The sequence below is a fragment of the Opisthocomus hoazin genome, chromosome 1 (assembly GCF_030867145.1).
Source record: "Opisthocomus hoazin isolate bOpiHoa1 chromosome 1, bOpiHoa1.hap1, whole genome shotgun sequence".
Taxonomy (NCBI): domain Eukaryota; kingdom Metazoa; phylum Chordata; class Aves; order Opisthocomiformes; family Opisthocomidae; genus Opisthocomus; species Opisthocomus hoazin.
Window position 1 is genome coordinate 138,077,281 of NC_134414.1, and position 13,280 is coordinate 138,090,560.

The following is a 13,280-nucleotide window of genomic DNA, read 5'->3' on the forward strand; positions in this document are numbered from 1 at the left end:
CCAAAAATCATGGTACAAGAAATGAAGTGAATACACAATGGCCTTGAAAGAAAGCCAAAGGAAGGAGCTTTCTGAGCGGAGCCCTGACTGCAAGCAAATTTGGGATCATGAGCAAAGCAAAAGATTCTTGTTCAATCTTACTGTATTTCAAGAAGCAGGACTTTGTTTGTAGTAGAACAGGATTACTTCAAAGAAATACCTGGCACTTGTAATCAGTTTCTCATTCTGATGGAAACAACCTGCAATGTCGTTCATACAGGCTAAGTGCTCAGATCATGATAGAGTCAGGCAATGCAACCAGAAAGCGCAAACAGTGAGGAAGAGCAGGGAAGGAGGACAAAGGGGGATTTTAGAAAAAGGCATAACAAAATGGAAGGAAAATGAAAACTTGCAGGAAGTCAATCCAAGGCACAGAGAGATAAAAGAATGTTGTTAGGACGTATTCTTCAGCATGATAGTCACTCAGCTGGGAGATGCTAATGGCTCTGGGGAAGAATAATCCACGAAGTGTACCCATATTTGAATTTCTGATAAAAAAGAAGACCCTGTCCCTCCCGTCCCATTGCCATTTCAGAAAAGCAGCCGTCTCAGATAGGCAACCAGGCACCACGATGGAGGGTTAAAACACATGAAGCTGCTGCCCATTTGGAACGCAGTCTGTCTCCTTTCACATCTGCAGAGCATTTAGCTGCTTGCATCTGGTTGTGTTTGCGCAAATATAATTCCATATTCGCTAATAATTCCCGAGGCTAAAGGCCCCTCTCCTGTAACCTTGTTAATATTCTCACAAGGCCTGGTGTGAACGCCTCGCAGCATTTGGATTAGAATTCAGTCTTATGGGGTTTCCCCCCTCCCTCCGTCTCTTACTCTTTCTCTCTCTCGTACTTTTCTGGCCTCCAGTTTCCTGGCCACCCACATGACGAGACACTCTCCCTCCCGCTCTCTCCCCATTCTCAGTTTCAAGGAATTTCCTTTTGTCAAAGGCAAAGTGTGATTGACATATTTTCCCCCTCTTAAGTGCAGTCTTCTTAATACTTGATTTAACTATGTCCTTATGGGGCTCGTATAATCATTACCTAGGTGAGAAAGAGACCCCCTGCTCCCTCTCTACTATCCGATCTTTGGCTTTGAGTGCCAGACTGCTGGCTACTTAGCGCTTTTTACATGTTTTTTATTCACTTTTTAAACACTTTTTTTATTAATTTGGTGGTGATGAGGTGTTCCAGATTGGCAGCACTAGAAACTGGAGTCATTTGTTTGTCCACAAAACAGGTACCACCTAAGCAGCAGAACTGCCAGCTGCCCTATCAATTTGCCTTGGGATCCCCTTTCAAAGCACCTCACCCAGGCCAGAAAAATCACCATCTCCTCCAGCCTGTCTGGGGAGCAGGCAATTCAGTTTTCTAATCAATCCTCAACCCAGATGTGAAGACTGATAAAAAACTGAGCTGGAGCTCACCCTTACCATAGTGTCACAGGAGTCAGTCACTTCTGGTCACTCCTTTCTCTAGCATGAGAAACAATGGTTTCCTGTGGTTCTCCAGCCAATTTTCCACATGACCTGCATAGGATGGGCCCTGGCCACCTTCCCACTCCAGGCAGAGAGCAAGGTGTGCCATGGTTATGGGGGCAAGGGGTTGAAGGAGGGCGGCTGTGGGGACTTGGGAAGGTGGATAGGCTGCTGGCAGGAATCACAGAATCACAGAAAGGAGAGGAAGGTGAGTGCCCAGGCTGATAGCTTGGAGTCCTTAATGATACCCTGGTTAATTTGTGTTGAGCACCCTGCTGTACGGCTCTGGTTTTATCTGTGTCATGTATACTCGGACAGGAAGGTAAAACTCTGCATTACGATGGCTGTGGGTTGGCTGTGGGAATTCAGTTGAAGAGGTTGCTTGGACTGAGTCAAACATTTTCAATACAATGTAGGAAGGATTATTAACAAGTTTTTGACTAAATATTTGCAAGATCTTAGTACACTTTTGAAGCAATACGAGAGCAAACCAGAGTTTTGTTTTCCATTTAACAGAAACAGTCCCGGATACCGATTGTTATAGCCAACATATAAGGAAAGGTTTATGATTAAGTGTGTTGAAAATTTATGCCACATCATTATAATGCCTTGTTTTCAGTTGTGTGTGAATTTTGCTACATTTGAAAGAACTAGGGTGAAATTTCCCCACGTTGGGGATTAATCTCTGTACCTTGCATCCTTCTTTTCCCTTTTCTTTGAAAAAGAATTAATTGAGTTTTCAGAAAAAAATTTGGGTGACTTTATTCTCACCTATATGCTAAAAAAAATCTGAAAGGGATACCAGTAAGAATTAATAATTCCTCCCTAATTTGAGTGAAAGGCTTGTCTTTTGATCAGCAGTTGGGGCGGAGGATCTCTCTGATGTCAGGAATGTATACTTGCCTATTTCTGTGAAAATTTTCCCACATTTACTCAAATTATGAGCCTCAGAAAGTTCCGCTTCGCACGCAGACATTAGAAATGCATGTCCTCTGCAGGATTTCTGCCCATTCTCAAACCCAGGAGCGGATGGCAACCTTCTTTCCCACAGGAGCAGTGGGGTATGTGGCGTGGTGGCACTGTCTCAGGGCACAGGGGATGAACAGTGTTGCTGCCTCCGCTGTGGTTTCAGTGTTTGTCTGACAGAGCATGGGAGAGGAGAAGGATCCTTTCTGACAAGACTGCAGAAGGTAGGGAGCTGGGACCAAAGTACGGGGAACAAAGACATTGGAACGAAGAGCTGCTGGGCTCAGTATCCTGATGTTCTTGAGAAAGGGTGGGGGGCTTACCGGTGGGACTGGAAACGAGAAGGGGGAGAGGCATGGAACTCAGATGCTTGTCTCCAGAAGCAGAACAGGAATTTCCAGGCTTTAGAAGTAAAAAACTAAATAAAACAATATGCAGGATCTTCAACAGAGATCCAGTGGATAATTGTTATGTAGTTACGTAATTAAAGATGGTAAGGTAGCTGATAGATAGGGCTGAAAGAAGGTCAGGCTGATTGCTGATGATCCTTAACATCGAATGTTTGAATTTCAACATTAATAGTGTCTTAACATAGTATTATTTATACAGTACATAGACTTGGTATAGCATATAGGCCAGGACCTACACTGCTGCAAAGTGAATTAGATTCTGTATCTCATTAATGGCTTAAATTAAATTAATTAACAACTATTTACCTTCACTCTGGCTCCAAGCCACAAGGATTCAAAAGAATGCATCCTTTGCAAAGCCAGCTTCTGTGTATTCTGTAATGAGATGGGACTGAATGGTAATGATATGAAAAAAACCCTTTCATTCTCGTCTTCCTTTCTTCACACAAATGTGTGCAGCTGTGGCCCATATCTGCTGAATATGGCAATGAATATTTTCAACCATTCTTTTAAGAAAGCTTTTATCTTTTCTTGGCCTCGCAATGTCTCCAGGCAATCTATCTCCATTGTCAGGGCCTTGATTAGTGAAATATTGTTTCAAGAAGCATAGTCCAGGACTTTTTTTGTGCTATGTGCCTGGGAAGGAGTTAAGATGGCTTCAGCAGCTTATCAGATCACAGTCCTCAGCCTTGCTGCTGCCACATGCCAGGAGTGCCTCCCTTGCCATGAAGAGCCTATTCCCTGGCTTTGTCTGCATTGTCTTGCAAGCTGGCCAGAAACTGATGTCAGGTACTTGACTACAGATATTGGTAAAATGCTGTATTTATGCATTATGGGAAAGTGCCAAATTCCATTGCTGCAGAATAAATGAGTTAATGAGGTTGTAACTGAAATGCTTTGAAAAGGTGATGCCAGAACTGTTGTTTCCAGCTCCGAGGCAGCTCTGTGTTGCTGCAATGGTTTACCCCTGGTTCAGGTTCTCACAGTTATTTCTGTAACTGCAATTATCAGAAAATTTTTTAAATAAGTTGTGAATGTGATGCACAGTAAGTGAGTTCTGGATGAGCTGCAGAGCTGTGGGAAGCGGGGGCTCTCACTGCACAGTGGAGCAGGCTGTGCCCCCCAGACCAGCTCATGTCACTCGTGGTTGCTGTTCTTCCCTCTCCTCTGAGAAGTTTCTGTTGAACACCTTATGCCCCACACTCTTGTGCACGTCACTTGTGAGATCAGTTCTCCATCCTTGTGTCCTGTTGGGGCCACTCTTCTGTCTGACATTTGGTGAAGTGCTTTTCACCTTCCTACTAGCTCAGTCTCAGGTCTGTGGTGTGGTGTTAGGATGGGTTCTCAGGCTTGCAGGACTGCCTTGTAAACAACAGTGCTCTAGGTGAAAACACAGAAAGGAAATTCTGCAAATTGTGAAGCAGCCTTGGCTTTCAGAATGACCCCAAATAGCTCAGGAGACCAGTGACCTGAAACCTGCTAGGATATTTGTATAGTTTTTTTCTGAAGAAAGTCCCCTCTGTTGTCAAAACTTGGCAGTAATAATCTTTTTTTTGTTTTAATTCAAAGAAACAAACCTCCGTTGGAAGGGACCTCTGTGGGTCATCTGGTCCAACCCCCCTGCCGAAGCAGGGTCACCTAGAGAAGGCTGCACAGGACCTTGTCCAGGCGGGTCTTGAATATCTCCAGAGAGGGAGACTCCACAGCCTCCCTGGGCAGCCTGTTCCGGTGCTCCGTCACCCTCAGAGGGAAGAAGTTCTTCCTCATGTTCAGATGGAACTTCCTCTGCTTCAGTTTGTGCCCATTGCCCCTTGTCCTGTTGCTGGATACCGTTGCAAAGAGTCTGACAGCCACCCTTAAGATATTTACAAGCATTTATTAGGTCCCCTCTCAGCCTTCTCTTCTTCAGGCTAAGCAAGCCCAGCTCCCTCAGCCTTTCCACATAGGAGAGATGTTCCAGTCCCCTCATCATCCTAGTAGCCCTCCGCTGGACTCTCTCGAGTAGCTCCTCATCTTTCTTGAACTGGGGAGCCCAGAATTGGACAGAGTACTCCAGATGAGGCCTCACCAGGGCAGTGTAGAGGGGAAGGAGAACCTCCCTCGTCCTGCTGGCCACACTCTTCTTGATGCACCCAGGATCCCATTGGCCTTCTTGGCAACCAGGGCACACTACTGACTCATGGTCAACTTGTCATCCACCAGGACACCCAGGTCCCTCTCCGCAGAGCTGCTCTGCAGCAGGTCTGCCTCAAGCCTGTACTGGTGCATGGGGTTGCCTTCCCTGCCATACTGAAATATCTTTCAATCTTTTTCTCTTGTAACTGAGTGTTTGGAGAGGGTGGAGGAAAGATGGAGAAAAAGCGGCTGGAGTAGGTTGCTGATGAAGCGTCTCGGTGTATCAGGTGTTTTCAAGGCATTGTGTAAAACAGTCCCTGCCTTAGTGTGCTTACAGTCTCAAAGAACAGGGTACAGAGAATCTGAAAATGGAAACTGGGAACAGGATGAGGGTAGTAGCAAGCAGCATCATGGTCCTGGAGAATAGGGCTGGAAGGATCTGTCACTGCCAGGGTCCAATTTGGAGGAAGTGGAACACAATCCAGAAAGCATTTGAATCACTCCATTGTCAGCAAGTACCTGTGAAGCCCATGGGCGAATTATGCCTCACCCCCTTTTATGGCCAGACCAAATATGAAATGGCAGTCTGCTACTGCTGCTAGCAAATTGGGAAGCAAAGACATTTTTGTCCCTTTACCACAACCCCCCCCACCAAGGAAACAGCAAGCATGAGGGGTACTGGGCCTTTTGTTATTAAATCAGTAGCTTGACAACTACGTTGACTGATAGCAAGGACAAACGGCTCTGTTAAGATGTGGGATAAGATAGCAAGAGAATCCCAAACCAAACCACTTTCCCCTAGGAACAGGGAAATCTGGGATATGGCAACTGGTGTTTCTGTTCAGACACAAGTGATCAGGAGCTCCCTCCTGCATCTTATTTTGAGGTGCCTGTAGATGTGTAAGGTGCTGCTGCGGGCTGAGGTGTGAGACAGAGAGCCTTCTTCAGGTTTTCCAGAGGCAGCTCCTGTTCTGTGGATGCTTTGGACAGTGAATGGCATTGTTCTGGGGACTGCAGCTTGCACTGAGAGGATTTATACACAATGTCAAATCCCTCCTGTCCTGACCCTTCCTGACTCCTGGACATCTGTGAGGGAACACCCCTGAGAGGGTATCTATAAAGAACCATTTATTTTGCAGTGAAGGGGTAATATTATAATAACCAGGGAGTTCCTCCAAGTTCCTGGGAGTACCGAGTGAACGTTGCCCAGTGTTGCTGGCTGAAACGCTGCAAACACAAATACAATGGAGGCTCTGAAGAAGGCAGAGCGGCTCAGCACCCACAGCTCATGTTTATTTTCTCCAGAGATGAAGGGGGGACTGCAGGTCAGCAGGAATTGTGCATTCTGACTGGTATTTATTGACTCAGAAGTCCTTGCTGACAGACAGACAGACAGACAGGCAGGGAAGGGTTCCGTTACAGTGATGTCGTTTCTTTCCCTCTTTGCCCCTGAGGCTTTCACTGCTGACACTCTTCACACATTGCTGTGGCTTCTCCAGCTGGTGCTGGGGCGAATGGCAGCTGCCTTTCACCTCGCTGATGCTGGAAGCTTGGGTGCCCCTAGGGAACTTGACTGTCAGGCTTTCAGCGACGTACTGCAGCACATCTATCAGAGACACAGCAACAGCACAGAGCTTCGTGTTCAGCTTTCCCTCTGAGACCTGGGTTAGGGCTGGAGGTCTGGGTCAGATGCTGAAGGTGAAGTCTGGGTGGCTACTGGGCGTCAGTGTACACGGTCTGCGTAAAAGAGAAATGTACCCCTGCACTGTGCTCAGCCCCATTTCCTTCTTTTCCCCCACCCTCTTTTCCCTGATGCAGTCATTGCTAATTAGGTCTTTGATTGCCCTACTCTCAAATTGTGCTTTAGGAGAGGTTCAAGTCCTTTCTAGAAGTGATGGTGAGGCAGATCTACTGTCAGCTATTCGCAGGGATGCTACGACACCCTGAGCAGCCGCTGTTCGAGCCAGGGGTCATGGCTTCAATACTTTTGATTCCTAGCATGGTTCCTCCAGAGGGTCCCTTTGGTTTTAAGACCATTCTGGAGACATACCCATTGCAAGCCATACAGTCACCTGTGCTTTTAGCCACACGGGGCAGCCTTTTCTAATGAGCCCTCACTGGCAATGCAAGATACCGGACCCTTCATCCTTTGTCGGAATAGAGAAGCAAACTGTCTGTGTTTAAATAGCATGAATTGTTTCTCATGTCCCCACAGTCTCCGTTGTTTTTTTAAGATGAATTTTCTCACTTTTAGTCCAGTAAACCAAAGGTGGCAGTTTCTAAAGGGTGCAGCAGGCTGGGATATAGGATTTCTGGAATATTTGCAGCAAAGCAGTATCAGATAGAGCAGATCACAGGTTCTTTACTCACTTTAAAAACATCATATTTACAGCATGGATAAGTGATTCACACTGATCTCTTGCTTAGTGAAATGTACATTAGGGATACTAAGAAGATGCAATATGAGGGTGCCCTTTCAGATTCAGTCTTTATGAATATACCGTCTCTGCAAATGCAAATGCATATGAATGAGAACCCAAGCATCAGAGAATTCAGTCCACTTCTTGATTGCCAGTGCAAGATTATGTGCAACAGTGTATGTTTTCTTTGAACAGTCTTAAATGATGAGTTATCTTCCACATTTGGAATCTGGCTGTTTTTGTAGTAATTCAGTTCATGCAGTGAGGCATGGTTGCGACACGTTCTGTTCTGTGACAGAATGCTACTTACATCACCTAACATATACGGAATTCTTTTCAGGCTCTACCTCATTAAAAACCGATGCTTAGATCTCCTGCCTCTCTAATTTACAGGGGCAGATCTAGGCATATTTTCACTTTGAAAAGATTTCCTCTCCTTTCCATTAATGACAGCTGTACAGCTGTCTAAAGACTGTGGAGATTTTCCTCTACACTGCGGGGTGTTTACTGTCTTGGTAACCTGTTTGTGGAGACGCACATGCGTTTGTTCCCCCAGTAAAGCTCCTTTAAGCATAACCTATTTTCGCTTCTGTGACCTTCCCAGTAAATAGTAGTAAAGAGGGTGAGGGATTCAATGTGTGCAGTGCACGCCAGTGGTGGGATGGCACTGCAAGGGAAATGCTTTCCTGGCTACGTCTGTTAGCTGCTGAGAATGTCTCTTGTCGAAGGGCTGCGAGAGGGAGCTCTCCTCAGGACACTGTATATAGAGCACCTCCAGAGTGCTTATAGGTGCACATCAACTTGCAGTTCTAAGAATAAGAAGGCCAAACCAGCCACTAAGCATTTTATCATCCAGCCTTGCTGAGCTTTAGGTGTAATGGGGCAAAATATGTTACAAGCATGCAAATAGTGGGCACAGTTATCATCACTCTAGTGGGCTTCCATGCCTGAAGAGGGAGTAAATGGACTATCGACTCTTACCTGAGGGCTGACTTACACAACTGGGATGCCCCAACCTAATTCCTGTTCGAATAAGAGCACATACATAGAAACAAAGCAAACCTTGATTTAAAAGCAAATTTAATGATTGACACTCTGTTACATGACTGGCCCCCTGTAACTTTCTTTTCTCTATCTTTAATCCACTGCTTTTCTCATCTTTTTCCATGAGATGCAGTGTCCACTGTCAGTGGCTGTCAACTTGTGATCCGCAGATTTCTGGAAATCAGGGGACTGTGTATAAGGGGTCTGTGAAAGAAAGAGAATTTATACATGCTGTGACATGCTTGGACATGACATCCATGCACAGAGAAGATGCTGACATCAAAGAGTGAAAGCTGCCTCCTTAACAAGAGCAGGCACACATGCAAACATGTCCTGGATTTGGAGATGAAAATTTTGAGATCCTGTGCAAAGTCCTGTAAATCTGCTATGTTTGATCTCTAATTCAGATCCTATTTAATCCCTCTGAAAGACACTCCATTGTGTTTTCTTTCTTCTACCCTGTCTCTTGGTCAAAGTGCTACCATGGCCCGCCTGTTCAGCCACCATGTTAACCTTTGATCCAAGTTTTGCTCAGCGCCCCTAAGCCTTTTTTCTTCAGAGCCTATGATTGCATCTGTTTGTGGCAGCTGTATTCTCGAACCAGCTGCTTTTGCTGTTTATGCATTCACTCCAAAATAAGTGACAGCCAGGCACAATAGATGTAAGAAAAGCTTACATGCATTGTTACCTGTAGCTAGATCTTAACTTTTCCTTGCAAACCTCAGTAAACTCTATTTAGCTTAGTTATCTCCATCGCTGCAGAAGGAGAAACAGACTTTGTTGTTTTGCCTTCTACCAGTGAATCCTCACCAAAGAAGGATGCTGACCATATAGACAACCTACTCATGTAGTGCAGGTTTACGGTCTTACTGTCATTGATCCATGGCTTTAAGCCTAGGAAAAATGAATTTTGAAAATGAGATTAGAGGCAGATTAAAGCATTTTTTTTGAAAACAACAGACCTCTGAGTTCTTTGGTAGATCTCCTTTTATTTTTGTTTCCTTTGCAAAACCTTATGTGATTTTCTGTAAACAGAATAATATCAGGTATTATGACATGTATACAGTGAGATACACCTTACTGATTTTCCACATACATATATATAAATATATACCAATGGTGTTGTAGGTTTATAAATTTAGATACCTTAACTGGTGCTGGATATCCACAGATACTCAATGCTGTGGATGTACAGAATGAATCTACGGTGTAGTTATACACTGGAAGCTAATCAAAAATATCCTTGATGGGCGAAAGTTTGTCTTTGAGCGATGCTAGAGCACGCTAGTTTATCTTAACACATATTAGTTTAGTTCAGCAAATTGAAATGGAGCCAGACAATAGCTGGTTTCTTTCTGGCCTGCACTTACTTGGTATATATTTAGGTCCTACTCTGGACAAGCAGAGCTCAGTGCAGTAACATATTTGTTTTTGCCGGCTTTGCAGTTCACCTGATGGGTTCTGGAGGACCATTAGCTTCCCCCATTTAACACACTTCAAGAATGGCCAAACTATGGCTTGCAAGATAAATATTTCCTGACATGTGGTTAGTCCAGCATGCAGTCCATTTCTTGCCATTCTTTTCTGAAGGCCCTCAAGATGTGTCCAGAGAGCAGGTTATAGGCTTTGTGGGTTGTTCTCATGGTTAGTGCCACCAGGTAATCCCTGTAGTCCTCATTCCCAAAGATACATGTAAGTGACATGATGCCATGTAATAGGACACATCAGGTGTTGGAAATCCAGCTATTGATGACATAACAGGTCCATATCTGACAACTTAACAGAAAGGCTCAAGCTGAAAAGAACAACCCCAAAATGTCCCCCCAGGAAGCTCTAGGGCCCACCTCAGCAGAAAGGTGGGGAGTCAGTGCTTCCCCAGGGCATAATGCACTCCAGCCATATCTGGTGCCTCCTCCAGCACGTTGTCCGTGCCCTTGTGACAGATTCTTCAAGGAAGCAGGATGGCCCAGGTGGGAAGTGCCATGGAAACTCCTCTATGTCCAAGGGATTTCCAACTCATTAGTTCTGCCATTGATCCAGTCCTGGTACAGAGGCCACAGTGAAATGCAGCCTTTTTTTGTATATGGATCCCCTCCACTTTAAGCTATGCTGTTTCAGCACAATCGGAAAGAAATCAGTAGGAGTTAAAAGATACTTTTCTGAGTAAAGGAAAAAAAACAATCAATCGTCAAGAGTTGAATCTAGGTTGAAGATTGAAATATGAACACGAAGAATGAAGAGGTAACATTGCAACCTGGTCATTTTGTCAAACATTAGTGCATTTTGATGTATGTAAGCATAGGGGGAAAAACAGCTAAATAAATTTTGATGTTTAAAGTAAGCAAGGGTGCACTCACCTAATCCTGAGCAGAAATGTAATTTTTGTCACTGGCTCTTGAGCATACATATTTAAACTGGAAAACCCAAAGCTTTTGGGTTCAGGTTTTGCGACATAGTTCAGTTGGATTGTGAATTGGGAATTATGAAATCTGAAGTGCCAAAAGGCTGTTGTTGATGCTTTTCTTCAAAGGCTTGACTGCTTCCCCTTTTGTCTAGTTTTCCTTCTGTGTGTATCCCTACCTTATTTCCATGTCTCTGACCTGCACATAACATGCCTGTTGTTAACACGTACTGTTAATACCGTAGACTTAATTTTCAGAAGGGCAGCACAAAACCAGAAGCAGCTGCCTTTGGCTTCAACTGGAATTCAGCACCTCTGAAAACCAGTCACTAATGTTTTTCAGTTGGAAGAACAGATTTCCTTCTATAAAATAATGCTTTGCATTTACAATTTAAAGAACTTCCAATCTATGTAGGTTTTAAAACACTGTGTACACGCTACGTTCACACAGGAATCTGGCAGGCATTTCTAGGGAGCATTAAGCAACAAGATCTTGTAGTGAACAGTGGAATTATTTTTTATTTAGAGATTACATAACTCTGACAAAATGGAAACCAGCCCCTGTGCTTCACTGTAGACCAGAACTTTCTTCTCCCAGATGGAGGATGACCTTTAATCGTGTCAGTTCCACCCCACATCCTCAGAAAACAAGGGCAGCTGCTTCACACATGAAGGGAAGCAGAGACTGAAGCAGCCATGTTGACCAAGGGTAGATCATGACTGAGGTAACCTTATGACAGCCACAAGGGTTAGACCCCATCTGTCAGTCAGGTTCGTGAGAGTCTCCAGGCAAAAAGAATTGATCTTAAATGTCACAAATTGCATTAGACCCCCGCCTACCTCTGTCGCTTAAGCGGCCACTGTCGTAGCAATACTGATGCATCCAGAAAAGCTGCCTGTCACGGTTAACCCAAGGGTGATCAAGCAGAGTTTGATGCTGGTAGTACAAAGACTGACACTGGACTGGGGCTGTTCACTTCGTAGCCGCCGTATGGGCAGACTGGGCAGATGGGGAGCTGATGGTGCCCTCAGGCTCAGTCTGCTGGAGGAGGAGTTGCCGTGCAGACTTCATGTAACTGGGACTCATAGCAAAGACAGAGAAACTAGAAACACACCAAGTATTCTGCCCCGAGTTAATTCATCAGTACTCCTGTACATGCCTTATCAATAACTGTCCTAAAAGCTCCAACACCACTTATGCTCCCCTATCTTTTGGTCCTTTTGTTCCAGCCACTCTCCTAAACGTTCAGGTTTTTGATTCTCTTTCCCTGTTCCTTTAATGTCTTCATGGTGCTGAGGGCGTGGGAAGGCAGGAGGTGATGGGACCCCTTCTGTGGAGCAGCTGTAATTGCTTCCTGAGGGTGTGTGAGAGTTGGGAAAGATAGCGAGGCATGATTTTTTTGCTGTATGCTGAAAGGCTTTCTCCATCAACCTGAAGAAGGACCTGAGAAGTGGTGAAAAGGTATAGAGTTGTCAGCCCCGAAACAAAAGCATTCGCACAGTTGGGAAGTAACTGGACAGTGTCTGCATCCCCTGATGAGCTGAGACAATTCCATTACCCACAACTTGCCATAAATCAGCAAGTCCTCTGCTCTGAAGCAGGCATTCGGTGTTTGCACTGCTATTCCTTAAAGTTGGGGGCTCTCAGACAGAGAAAATACTTCAGTGCGCTGGTTGGCACGGAGTCACAGCAGTAAAGACTTTAGCACCTCTTTTGCCAAAGTTGTCACTGAATGCAGCCACACACTAAAACAGAATTTTAAAATATGAATTCACTTTGACTATGTTTGTGTTAACTTTCTGTGAACAGTCAAGCAATTTACTTTTATTGACAAGAAAATCTGTAAAAAGTCAATGTCAAAGATACATATGTGTGCATTTAAGTAAACTAGTTTTAAGTTCTCATGCATAAGTATTCGGTTTCGAAGTGCTTACACATTCCCTCAGCCAAAGGAATGGAAACAATACAATGTGATTTATCTGACCAATCAAACCTAACCCAGACAGCTGCAGCGCAGGCTGTCCTGCTGGCTGCTATTTCCATGCCGGCAGAAGAAGAGCGTAGATGCCTCTGATGATTGTATTTTTGTTGTGAGCTGGTCACTTGGCTCTTCTTGCTGATGACTCAGAAGCTAGAAAAAGCACAACCTGCCTCGAAGGGTCAAATGTGAAAAGCGTAGGAGTCCACGAAACCTGGCACTCACGGAACAACTGCCTACTGGAGGTATTCACTGAATCTGGCCATTAATTTCTGTATTTAAATATGAACATGTTGATGGGGAGCAGTTTGCGTGCTGTGCTGGATATGAAATCTCTTCCTCCTGCCCCCAGTTGATTCAAAATCACTAAAAGAACTGTTGACAAGCTCCACGCAACAAATAGCATATTAGGACAAAATGCTGAAAAACATGCAG